Source organism: Punica granatum, chromosome 2 (genome assembly GCF_007655135.1).
Source record: "Punica granatum isolate Tunisia-2019 chromosome 2, ASM765513v2, whole genome shotgun sequence".
Classification (NCBI taxonomy): Eukaryota; Viridiplantae; Streptophyta; class Magnoliopsida; order Myrtales; family Lythraceae; genus Punica; species Punica granatum.
In genome coordinates, this window is record NC_045128.1 from 4,959,190 (window position 1) to 4,973,654 (window position 14,465).

The following is a 14,465-nucleotide window of genomic DNA, read 5'->3' on the forward strand; positions in this document are numbered from 1 at the left end:
GACCGATCTGCCCTTGCCATCGGGACCAACGGGATCATCCGGGTGCATGCACCCTTCTCCCCGCGCGGCGTGGGAGCCACGTCTATTGTTTGACGGAAGGCGCATGCACCCAGTCTACAGAACAAGTACTTACCCGGCGCTTGACGACGAAGGAAGGAAACTGCCTGAGAAAAAGTCGGAGGCGACGGGGTTAGGGGTGAAACTACACGCACCCGGGTATACATGCACCTGGTGAGAGAGCCATGGGATCTCGGCGAGGATGTTGCTGGGCCCACATGCACCGGGCTTATGAATGATGGAGTGAGTCCTGATGAGCTTGATTCGGGCCACGTGGGATGGTGGCCCCACTGCAGAGATGGACGGGGGTAAATTCGTCGTCGGTGTCAGAGCTTTTCGCCCGTTGGGGACTATTCCTTCTTACTAAGCATACAATTAGAAAATCTAAGAAATTAAATAAATATCCTTGTTCCCGATGAAAATCAAGATTTATAATTCCTTTTTTAAAAAAAATATAAATTTCGATTTGGTACTTTGATTGGTTTTTAAAAAATGCAAATTGATTAATATGACTTGCTAACTGGTGGAGAGTTGACATGTGCTAATCCTTGATTTGGTGGACCATTATAGGCAGTATGTGTGCATAGAAAATTGGTTTTCAACTTTGCATAATCTATGTTGCGTATGACATATGAAGAACGCGTGATGGATATGGACCGTGTTCGGTTGACTTGATTAGGCAATAACGGCTCTAGCATACTAGGGAGGCCCTGCGCGGAGGGACTCGGAGAATATTATGCGTGTGCCGCTAGAGTTCTAAGATCAGATGCAGGAGATTAATTGCATTCATCGTATACGAATTCACGTCGGTAATACATGTACAACATGACATCAATTATCTATTGCTCATACACTACCGAGGCCCAACAGTTTGGTGGTAAGGCTTGGGACAGTTGCCTAGGACGTAACACTTGCTATCCTCCTATAATCAAGAGTTAGTGGTTGATTTGATTATCGTCGGAACTTTCCCTTATCATATCAGACTCGTCATTGTCTGTTTTTTTTTTTTCCTTTTCCGCTCATAGGGGTGGCCCATAGGTCCAATACGGTTAAATAAAACTCTTAAAAGCTAATAAATGGGTATGAGTAATCCTGTTAAATATCGAATATTAAACCTCTTGGTTATAAAGTAAGAGCATGTGTTTCTGCACTATACTCTCTTTGATCATCGGTGTCTGTTATTATGAAAGAAAAAAAAGAATGTTCTAATATAATTATATAATCTGGCTTTTTTTTATTAATTGTAATTATATAATTTGGTCCTATTTTTCGTGCATCAATACGGACGGCACGTTTCATAAAAGAGCCGAAGGTGAGGTGAGGTGAGGTGAGACAGTCACCGCCAACAGCATGCTTGTTAAGCATTAAACTTTGAAAACGATAGCATTTGTGACGAATATTCAAAAAATTAATATATGATGATAGGTAATGAAAACAACAACAATGATAATGATAATAAAAATGAAATTTTTCATTAATTAAGTCGTGATGCTTTCTTAACAATTAATTTTGCCAATATTCGCAATCTTGCAGCTGTTATGGACCTGATCGACTGTTTTATATATTTCTCACTAAGACGAAGTTCTTTTCACATTAATATATGTAAACTTTAATGTGTTCTCGGCATTTAGGTTTGCAACGTGCAAAAAAGACTCGTAATATAAATTCACTCTTCCAAATATGAGCACGATATTGGAAAAGTGAAGGCATTTGAGATTTTGCCTATTTATATACAGGTCATCATCAATCACATTAATGTCATTCACCATATTTACAATGATCTCCTTTGCATGGCCCAGTGTCACGGGCTATTTTCTTGTTCGTGTGGTCCTTATTTTCCTCGAGTGTTCGTGACTTCTCCAACGATGCACACTTATTTTACTTACCGACTATATATAAATATTTGTTCAATCGAATAAGTGCAATTCTTGGCTACGTAGTCAAACCATTGGGTGGTGGCATTGCTACATCGTTTGCATTGACAATCTCTTACTTGAATAGGTCAGTGAGGTTTCTTGCATTGTTTGCATTGTTTCAATCATGCCTTATTTCTCCATCCAAAGAAAAAAAAAAAAAGAGGAAAAAAAATCATGCCTTATTTAGAGGAAATTTTTGGTTTTATTGCAGTGGCATTTTACCATGGTATGGATAGCCAAGGCATTCTAGATTTAGTTTCGGAGTTAGGGACCGATAGTGGACTCTTTGCGGCAATTTAATCAACTTTTCACGATGGGATTCACATCATTATAAGTGGATTCAAAATTATGAAAGAGACCGAACGGATCCTTAAGAGTGATAGTAGAAATTCACATCCATTTCTCGAAAAATGAGCTATCCCACGTCCTTCTATCGACGCACATCCATACGAGCACATGTAACTTTTGCATTATGGGTTAGTCTCTTCTTTCCTGTCCAATTTACAACTAAGCAAGACATAGAACCTTGTAAAGAAATTAAAGGTGGGGTTGAAGTAAATTATTTGGGCTTTCTTACATTTTTTTTTCCATATTTTTCTGTATAACCGGGGAAGTAAACTAACATAAAGCGCTCTAAAGCTTAAAATTATAAATATAAAATCAATATAAGTTGATTCAAGGGGTTCAATACTTATTTCTATTAAGCAATATTTCGGATTTGAGTTTTGTGAATGAAAAAAATATATGCTGTGAGAGTTTTATTCTATAGTAGGCCGACCTGACTCGAACATAATTAGTCAGATACGATGAGCTTCCGAATATTAGAGTACATACGAAAAAAAATTATAAATAGAAATATAATAAATAATTATTAGCGCTCTACGGAGCCTATTTTTCTCCTCTCTTTCACTCTCTCTGCCCTTCTCCTTCTTCCTCTCTAATTTGTTGGTCGTTACACACACCTCGCTCTATTTTTCCCTCAAAAATTGATTAATTAGTTAATTTTAATAAAATTACAATATTTACATTGGGATGAATTGAGGTTTACATTTACAATTTATTGATTTACATCCATATTATAATCGAAAGTTATAATTTATAATTAGAGTAAATTGCATTGGTGGTCCAAAATTTTTTACAAATATTTCAATATGGTACAAGAAGTTTTTTTACTACATGATGGTACAAAATGTTTCAAAATTATTTCAGTATAGTACAAACCGTCATCTCGCCATTGATGTCATCAATTCAACACTGATTGTGTAAAATCGATTTTTGTGGGACGTTACATGATGGTGCAACATGTTTTGAAGTTGTAACTTAATAGTACAAAATATTTTACGTAAGTTACATGATAGTGCAAAATTTACAGTCTTGTAAATGACGGCTTGATGGCATTAATGGCAAGATGACGGTTTGTATTATATGAAACAATTTTCAAACATTTTGTACCATCAAGTAACAAAAAAAATTTTTTGTACCATATTGAAATATTTGTAAAAATTTTTGGACCACCAGTGCAATTTACCCTTATAATTATGTGTGTAGTACAGATTTCGATCTAAGTAGCAAATAAAGTATCGGTTTTCTTATTACTAGGTTTTTTGACCCATGCGTTGCACGGAGCTTTTACTACAGATATAATTATATTTATCTAATTCAAATTTTAATTGTTTTTACTTACATTTCAAAAACTTCATACATAATTATTTCCTTTTCTATACCATATAATATCTAATAATTATATCCAAGTATCTTATAAAATTATGATAAGTTCATATATTATTATTATATTGGTGAAGGAGTAGTGATGTAATTCTTTCAAAATTATTATTTCTCCAATTCGGTCAAAAATTAATGTGCTATAAGTTTTGAGAATAATTTTGTAATCATCGTAATTTTGAGGATATATTACAAAAAAATTCACGTGCCAATATATTTATGCATATACATTAAATTTATTTAGCATTTCATTTATAAACTCTTAATTTATATGCATTTTCTAGTTCACTAGCCATCCATCCCACGCATTGCGCGAGATTATTACTCATGAAAAATAGTATTTCTAAAAATATTAATTATCGTATGATTGTAGAATTCAATTTTCGATAATTTGTAAGTTGACGATTAGATGAAATTATTAAAGTTATTTTAATATAAATTAAGTTAATTAGTTAAAATTACAATATAATTTTTTCCAATGCATTATATGATTCACTTAATATTTTTATTAGTGCATTTTTTTGAAACCCGCATTTATATTTTTCATTTGTAAATTCTTCCACAACGTTTTTGTTTTGTCATCAAATTCATAATAGGCATTTAGTAAAGAAATTACGAATTATGTATAGAATATTAATCATTTAAAAAACTTATTATTATATTTTTTTTCAAATATGATTTACATGTAATTTATGAACAGTGAAATATATAAATTCTTCAAAATATTTATTATTAAGTAAAAGATCTAAATTTTTAAAAATTGAAATATTTTCTGCACTTTCTATTTGCAAGAAAAGCCTTGTTTCTTTTCAGATGCGTTCTATTTTCTTTGTCTAGGTCAGAGTTTAAAATGGGAGTTTAGACAATTTTTATTGTTATTTTTGTAATTTCGATTTGTAAAAGAAGCCTTATTTCTTTTAAGAGGCGGCTCTTTCATCTTTGTCTCGGTCAAAGATGGAAATGAGAATTTGAGCAATTATTATTGAATTTGTTTTTTTAGTTTAGATTTTTACGATAATTTAGAGGCGACTCTTTTTTTTTTTAGTCAAAGATAGAACATGGGAGTTTAGACAATTATTATTGAATTTATTTATTTATTTTTATTTCCTTGTTGGTCAAGTTATCTCGATAAGCAAATGAAAAGTAACACAATTGTGAGTTGAAGGTTTGACACTTGGAAAGATTTTGTTAATTCACTCTCTCCACTTTGACCAACCTCGTTAATCATCTCTATTAATCATCTCTTTCTGTTTCGCAATTAACTCTAAAAATAAAATAAGATAAAATCGTAAAGATTACTCAAAAGTAAATTTTTGAAGTATGTACCGTGCACTTCGCGGTTAAAGCGCTAGTACAATTAGAGTTCTTTTCTGCGGGCAAAGCAATACTATAAGTCCAAGCAAACAATATCCCAACACTCGCTAATCTTTCTTTAATGGGTAGTTGAGCTCGAATGACAACCCATCTAAGAGAAAATGTGAATGATTTTTGCTAAAAATATCCAGAGATTTCTTCGTGGTTCTCCTTCCCTCCCCTTTCTTTCTCTTTCTCATCCTCCTCTCTCTGTCTTCTTCCTCCCTCACTCTCTTAGCTGCTCCTTAGAAAAAAAAGGAAATGGAAACTGATGATGATTACTCCATAAAAATAGAGAAAATAGAGGATTTAAGGAATTTTGCCACCAATTTTTTCTCTACCAAAAGAGGAAGTAAAAAAAAAAACAACAACAATAACAACAGTTTCACTCTATTTTGATGCTTACAACTATATTGTCTTTCTCCGTTCAGATGATTACATTTATATATATATATATATATATATATATATATATATATATTCTTGTTTTTAAGAAATGAACGGCCTCAATATCTTTCATGAAATACAAATAATCATGAGAAAAGTTATGAAAACTTCATTTTCTAGAGCTAGTTACAGATTTTGATGATGGGATTTTGTTTCAGAGAGAGAGGGAAGAAAGCAATGCATAAATATTGACAAAGAAAGTGATGGAAAAAAATTTTAACAAGATTATGAAAAAGATGAGATGGTGACTAGAAAAAAGAAGATGAGATGGATACATATGCAGATAACGCGGCTAGGCTGGAGGCTCGTCAATCATCACAAAGTCCGTCGTTGGAGCTTGAAAGCGGCCAAGAGGGAGGAGGGGGCTTGTGTTATAAATATTTATTTTCAATATTTTGTCTTTTATTTTTCTTTTTATTTTTTCTTTTTCAATGTTTTTTCAATAGGATTCATAAAAATAATAAGAAAAGGCAGAAAGGTTCAAAATGGTAAATAGTTTGGGCAAGAGTCTAGATTGGTAAATAGTTTCAGAAGGAGGTCCATTTTGGATATTAACTCCCAATTTTATGTACCTTTTTCAATTGAAAGTTAGCTCAGAAGGTCAGTAATCATTTAACGGCACAAAATAAGTTGATGCACTTAATCATTTAACATCTAATGAAATAAACTTGTTTTATAAAGTAAAGTAAAAACCAACTTAACTTAGTAATTCGATTAAAAAGTGCTTTGATTAAGTAAGCGGGGACCTATTTTTTTAACTGACTCGCTCAGCAGAGGTGCCTTTTATAATTATTGAACCGACACCCCTAAAGTTTTATATTTTTTTCAATTCAGTCCACTCAACATTTTGGAGCAAAGAAGGGTAGAGAGAGGGTAGAAGGGAGTGCAATTGAATAGTTAGGGGTGGTGGGGCTCCGATCCTGTCCACCAATGCCCAAGGTGAATTCACTAGAGACATCTATGCTCGCTTGCGACCTCACCTTGGGCTGTAGCGGCCGGGATTGGGACCACTACCTTTGAAATATCCTTGTCTCTCTTTACGATCTAGGCCACCATTGTTGAAAGATCGTCGGCGACCTTGCCTGAGATGGTGGTGGTTAAGTCAGGGCCACCATTGTCTCCTTCATTGGGCATATCTGATTTGCCACCTTTTTTTAAAAAAAATTCGAAAAATAATGAAAAATATTGGGGCAAAAGTTGAAAGAAGGAAAGTATTATGGGCATTATGAAATTAGGATCTCAAATGATATAAAATTTTCAACTTTTATCTAACCAAACAAAATCTACTTATTTTACTAAATACTTGTCTTTTAAACAGTTAAAAATAAGTTAAAACAGACACATGCTTAGTTTTTTTGTCTTGATCTTTTTCAAAATATTTATATATCATAGACTTTTAGAATTTTTTTTCCAACTTTTCAAAGGATTTAGAAGGACATTTTTTCCTTTACATGAAAAACTCATGAACCTAATATAATGAAATAGAAATAATTATATCTTCTAACGGGACATAAATAGCCTCATTGAGTATCAAATTTGAAAAAGTTAGATTATTAGTCGAAGGTGTACTCCACTGCGCTATATCCTCTTTGATCTCAAACAGTAGGTAATCCAACACTAGATTCCAAATATCATTTTCCCCTTATGAATAGATAAAGTCGAACAAGGCACCCAAACTTTCTCTACCAACTCGCTGATACCGACAGCGCAGAAATTTCGAATCAGAGGATGCGCAAAGCAACAATGAAAAATTTCAAGGGGCAAAATAGAAAAATGGTCAAACTTTGTGGCGTAAAATCGTTGTCAATTTTAATCATTATGTTTTCCTTGGTTCTTGTTCGGTCACCGTGCCATCATGAGTGCCGCAATTAAACAAAGGTTAGTTTTTCTTGGTGGCTATAAGTTGATCCACTAAACCAGAAAATGGACCTAATCCGCGTCCTATAAGCTAATCCTAATGGAGTCATGCGATGAATGGAACGGGAAGAATTCTCTATGCTGAGACGACTGAAATTGATATTGACTTAGTTCATCACACTCCGTATTCTCAAAAATAATTGTTATCTCTCCTTTCGTACATAAAAAAGATATCATTATGGACAAAATAATATTTCATCACGGAAAATAAATGTCAGTGAAATTTGATAAGAACTTAACGATTCTTTGATAATATCTGATACAACTTGAGCGAATTTCCTTTTGTCTTTTCATCCTATATATTAATTCCATCAGCTTCTCCTTGCAATTGGTTGCCTTTGATTAATGGATTAGCTCGCCCACCGTGCCAAGACACATGTATCTTGTTGATATTATTCTATAAAATGTAGCATCTCTTAATTTTATGTAAAATATGGGTACACCCAAAAAATATGAATTGGTCTACAATAAATAGGGTTGAAGATATATGTATGATATATGTAAGTAAATAACTTGTATTCTGCCGAGTAAATTGCTTGACCTTGAATAATTTACTTACTTTATTTATCATTTTTTTAATAACACGATGAAGTTTCATTAAAAATCAAAGTCCAGTACATCGAGGTGTACTTTTTATATCATTTACTTAAATTATAAGCAAATTACTTGAAGTTTTTCAAGTAAATACATTTATGTACCGTACAAGCATTTTTAGTGTATGCATCCCTTTTATTATTATTATTATTATTATTTTGTTTTCGGCAGATCGCTTTCTTTTATAATTTAATATATATGTACGCAATTACTCTTCCCAGAATATATATATTATCCCATATTGCCAAAGTCACCACTGGAACATGTGATGACTTTAGGTGGCACGTGTCATTATGCTCCGTTTGATTTCACATTTACAATCACAAAAATTTTAACTTTAACTTTAACTCAATATACTACACAACAAAAATATACATTTTTCAAGTCAAAAATTTTAACTTTAATTTTAACTCAACACACTACACAATCATTTATCCTTTTCCACAATCAAAATCAAAGTTAATTTAACTCTGAAACTAAACGCACCAAATATTATTTTCCTAATATTCATAATTAAGGACTCTTTAAAAAAAAAAAGACCAAAAAAATCTTATTGGTGAGGTATGAATCCATGATTTATAGGTTCCTTCCTCAAAAAAGACCAAAAAAATCTTACATTAAGATTCCTTCCTCAAATTTTTCCACCATTTCATAGAGTAATTTATTTGTACTTCTCAAACTAGAGGAAAAGAAAAAATTTGCAATGAGCATTATTTTTCTTGTCCCATGCGATTTTTTTGGCTAAACATCTTTCATTATTTGGGGGACTGGATAATCAGCCTAGCCTTTGAGGACTTGTTAAGGTTCGCTTTTTACATTAGAATTGGTTATATTGAAGCCATGAAGATATTAAAGTTCACATTAATTAGAAAGCGATAAATTAGAGAATAACCAACCGAATACGAATATAACTTTTCATTATTTTATCTGAATATATATGTACGAAGGTATAAGAGTATCACATTTACTTTTTGTTTGGATTGCGAGGGTTATAATACAAATTTGTGTGACAACTTTTCATAATCCACCTCTCCACTGTATTATAGCCCTCAAAACTCGCATCTCAAACAAAAGTTGAGAGTTTTTTCGATTAAAGAAATTATATCTTGTTCATCTATATCGACCTCGATACTATTCGCTCACTCTTTTCCCTTCTCTGCTCTCTCTACCATAATAGCTTGCAACTTCTTATTTTTCTTTTCTTAAATTAATAATAAAGCAAAAACAATTTGGTTCGTACCCATAATAGGGAAGATCTGCTTCAATGATAATGTTGTCTCATGACATATATCAAGCGAGCTATGAACAGAATGATAACATATTAGAATAAGTAGTACGAGCACACAATGCTGCGCATAGCATGGTACGAGTATTGCCCTTGTTTTACATATATATATTTTTTATTTCAACCTATATATGCAGTGTTTCTACATTTGATCACATTGGGTGGTGACTCTTCTTGCGTGGGAGTTTCTCTTTTTGTGGGTGTCAGGAGTCCGAAGCTTCTTTAATCGTGTCATCAACAATATCATGGAAAGCAATTACAAAAGAAAAAAGGGACAGACGTTCTCACTGACTCCCTCACTCACTCTTCTCTGCGAAATTAAAGGAGAAAAGTATAGAGAACCAGAAGTGAGAGACAAAAGCTGACATACCTCTGAGAAATTAAGGGGGGGAAAAGGGAAAAGAATGAAGCCATAAAAGGAGCAGGAAGGAAGGAACCTCTAATTTCCTAAGATAAATAAAATAACATCACCTTCGAAAACTTAATTGCAATTTAGAACCTAAATTTAGTAAGGCAAATAATAAGTTGCTACCGTGTAAATTCCAATTTTGCGTGTTTTGTTGTTGCAAGCTCGGGGTTATTTTCATCGGGAATGGAAGGTGAAAGTGTGACGTGCTTGTTCCGCCCGAAATGTTCCGCGGGAACTCTTCGAAACACGTGCGTGGTTGTTAGGATATCAGGCGTGCTAGGACACAATTCCAAGATAGTAAGGTGGTGGAACCACCAGTCGTCCTCACCGGTTTAGTGCGTAGCGTCTTGTTCCCTGAGATTCGAAGGACTAGCTGGCGGTTGGGTTTCCTTGGAGATAAGTAGGTTGGGGCACTTAACGGTTGGACGAATTGCAGACGATGTCGCGGCCACGAGCGAAAGGCTGCTTTGTTCTCCAAACATGCTCGTGATTGTTGTAGCCCAACTCGTAGTAAGAGACGGCTCGGAAGCCGGCCTCGAGGCTAGTTGTTCACGGTCCAGGAAGTCCCGTGAGCTAGCAAGTGTCGTCTACGGATAGCCATGAGAATTGAACTAAAAGCCAAAACCTTAGCTCAGTGAATACCTTGACCCTGAAGCCAAGACTAGTTGTGATAGCCACAGATTGACGGTAGGGTGACCTCGGAAGATCGATAGGGTTGCTCCGGAAAACGGTTTAGTGCATGGGATGTAAATATGCGGAAAAATAAATACTAAAGGTGCAGTGCGATAAAAGTAATGATAGAAAAGAGAAGTGTGTTTAATTGATGTGCCAAAGGGGTTACATCGAATGACATTGTCTACTCTTATAGGGTGGACCTAGGAAACACTAAAGAGCAGATCTCGGCCTTATTCTAAGGAAGTAAGCAACATAAAGTAATAAAATTTGTGCCACCCACGCAGCTGGCTAAACTAGGAAACAAAATATATCACCTAGCTAAAGATAAGGAAATTGCCTAGCTAAAGTAATTTACCTGCTAAACCTCCAAGCAATCTCCATAAACGCAATCTTCTTCCTAGGAAAGACTCCTTGGATGTCAGATTGAGGGCACCGACCATGCCTCTGCCTTGATTCGCACGCACCAACCCAAAAAAGGAAGAATATCGAACAAATTCCTTAATCGAGCTAGTAACCTTGTGTGTCTCGCTAATTCTCCATGTCTGGTGTGCAAGCCAAGGAAATAACTCCCGCTATCATGTATAATCACATACTTGTCCTCATGTATATTCAGATTCGTGGGATAATGCCGTTTAGGAAAGAATCAGAACTCCTCTTTTAGTAGGAGCTAATAGCTAGCTCTCAGCTAACTGATCTGATTAGTCTAGCTAGAGCATTTCACGACTTCTTTCTCGATTTATCTTCCCACTAGTAGCTGTCCAAATAGGGGTAGTGTTGCGGATCCTCAAGTCGGGATCTCGAGTCTTTGATCATGGGCCGCTCCTAGTTGGGCCGGTCCCGTGAGCCTTACACGCTTAAGCCCATTTACCGCGATATGTAGAAAATGAGTATAAACAGTACTTATCGGGAAGGTAATTCCTATGTGAACAACATGCTTGCTCGGTAGTCTACTCATTCTCCACTAAGCTTTCATGTTCTTGATAATCTCCTAATGGGTTTAGTCATAGTTCGTTAAGAGATATTTTGGTAGTTTTTACTCCTCAACTTTGCATTGTTTAATTAGTTTTACCCCAACCTCTATTTCACCCAAAAAAATATAAGTTGGTAATTTAATACGATATTTTTATTTTTGTTATTCATATATTGCCCCCTTGAGTATAATTTCTGGCTCCGGTCACTGGGCATATCTCCTCATGAATATGGCAACTATTGTTAATATCAATTAACATTCGGATCCAGCCAATAATAGTTACATGAGGATGCGAGCAAAATTGATCGGCCACTTGAGATTTAGACCAAACAATGGCAAAAAATAAAATTAGTTGAGTATTATTTATTCATTTTAAATGCGTAATAATAAATGTATGAATCTTTATAAGTGAGAATCTGTGAGCGTTGCAGGATCAATTTTTCACTTTCAAACAATCTAATTGAGTATTACACAGCCAAATGATGAAGTAATACTCACCTAATATTTGCTTCAATAATGATGATGGTAAAAGGACAATGTAAAAAAAAAGGCGGTTGAAAGTGTTACCTATAGAGAATCTGCGAGTTAGGGTGGAAGAGGTAGGAAGAATGCCCCAAACCAGTTTCTAAAATAAAAGTTTATGACACATTCACCTCCAAGCTTTTTTCACTTGGTAGAAACTTAATTCATCTTTTGTAATTTATCATTTCTTTTCAATGTTCATTATCTGATATTCGAAAGTCCAATGAACCTCGATTGATTCATGTTTAAGCAAAGTCGGTCCATTACAGGATAAAACTCTCCCAATTGTAGATTTTCTCCATTCACAAGATTCAAATTCAAAATCTTATTTGAACCGAATAGAAGTCGAACCACCTACACTAATCTGCGTTGGTTATAAATTTTTAATCCTTCGGAAAATTATCTTCATCGAGACCTTTATTAGGGCTTGAATTTTTCGCCATGCAATAATTTGGATGATGCCGAGAGATACTATTGGGCCTGTTGGTTTGAGAAGGGTGGGCCTGAGTTGGGGCCCAATCAGCTGCTGGTTTGTTGATTAATGGAGTTGAGTTGGAATAATAGAGTTGAGTTGGTTTGTTGATTAATTAAATTTCAGATGGATCTTAAATAAGTGAGATTTGGCCGGTTTAGATTTAGATATCAATTAAATTTCAGTGCTACCCACCCCCACCCAATGCTTAATTATGCATTTATTTGTTGATTAATTGATTTTTTTTTAGTGCAAGGTCGACCTGATTGCTGAATGTTGACCAGCGAATTAAGGATGAATGGGAAGCAGTAAGCAAGATTTTCTGTAGAGTAGGATAGAACGTACTTTGCACATTGAATTGTTGTGACACCCACTCTTCATATCCTACATGATTTTTGTACCTTATGATGATGCTTGCATCAACATTGAGTGCTTAGATCGATTCTGAATTCATGAAAAGTTCATCTTAATCGAATCAAGGTACATTTCATCTGATTTGTTCGATCGACAGTTAAATTCTCCCGCTGTAGCTGTTATCGTCATGCTTCAGATTAGATCAGTTGGCAATTGGCATCATTTTTCTGACATTTATCGGCAATGCGGCTCTTCTTCTTCTTCTTCTATTTTTGTTTTGGTCTGCTTTCTCGAGTCTCTGTCACATTAGAAAGCTCAATCAATCCACTTTCAACCCCCTGGTTGATTCCTACTGGAAGAAAGAGAATCAGATTCATCCTGACTTTGGTCTCTATTTGCAATGTGTATGGTCAAGACTCGAGGCCATAACTAGCCACATTATGATTCATGTTCTTTAAACGGACGGCTTCTTACTGAGGCCATATTTGTTTGTAATCTCTTTGTAATGTTTTCATCAAATAATGCTGCTTCTCAATCTACGAGCGTGAGGCAGCCTCGGGATGAGCTGCTTGGCGGGCTCCTTGCTTCTGGGTTCGATGAGGGCTCATGCTTGGGGATACTGATTCTTCAATAATTTCCGTGAGACCTGCAGTTCAGAACTAGCATTAGAACTTCCTTTCTCCCCCTTTATGTTGATCATCTGATTACACTACCAATAGGTTATTTTTGTTGGCCAAATTGAGGTTGTTTTTTGTTGATAGTTTTCCCTTTTCCAGGTCTGTTATCGGAAGCGAACTTGCTTGTACCTGTATATACATTGTTGTTTAGTCGTCAAATATATTTTGGGGAGATGTTAAAGTATGTAATTGATTCTGCAGTGACAACAAGAACAGAATAAGAAACTTTATGACTGACTAAGAGAAAAGGGATCACAAGCTGCCAAAAACCGGGTAAATCTAATTTATCTTGCGTCCAGTGCCATCTGCAACTAAAACTTAGTGAAGCTATCCTTGCCAGTTCTAATTTATTATTTTCCTTCTATATTGCCATGAATATCCTTGCCAGTTAATTTACTTAATGAAGCTATTTGATCTTCTAAAGATTTAGCGAAGCCATTTACTAACTGGTTTTCTTTTCTTTTGAATTATTCCGGCAGAGGCTGAGAGAAAAAAAAAATGAAAGAATGAAGCAATGGTTAAGGTTGAGTTTGGCTGTGTTAATTCACATAGGTTCTCTTTCGAGGTCTGTATTAGTTGCTGAATGTAGCACGATTGGCTGCTTTGGCATCGATTTGTGTCACTTGGACTTGCAGTAATCGGAGTAGTGTGAGGATCAACAGATTTGATATCATGATTTATTGTTTCAAACCTTAATCGTGCTTCAGTTGCTATAAGTCACTATCGTTGTTTTCTGTCTTTGATGTCTGCGTGACTAACAACAGCTATTGTGAACAGTAGGGGTATACTTTTACAGTTTGTTCAATATTCTCTCTATTTTATATATAGCACCGAGTAGCCACTTTCATACTTTCCGTTATGGGGTTTCGCCAGAGGAACAACTCTCACAATCACCAGGAGAACAATTCACTACTGTCTGAGTCAAGATGAGACAGAAACCTGACGTTTTTTTCTTATGGAAATCTCTTCTATATTCATATTGCACCATGTATCCCGTGCCAAATTCGCTAGACTTTAGATCGGTTGAGATGATTTCGTTGCATACATAGGAGATCAAGCTTAAGGCTCTTCTAGGACCACTGTCTGCAATTTTTA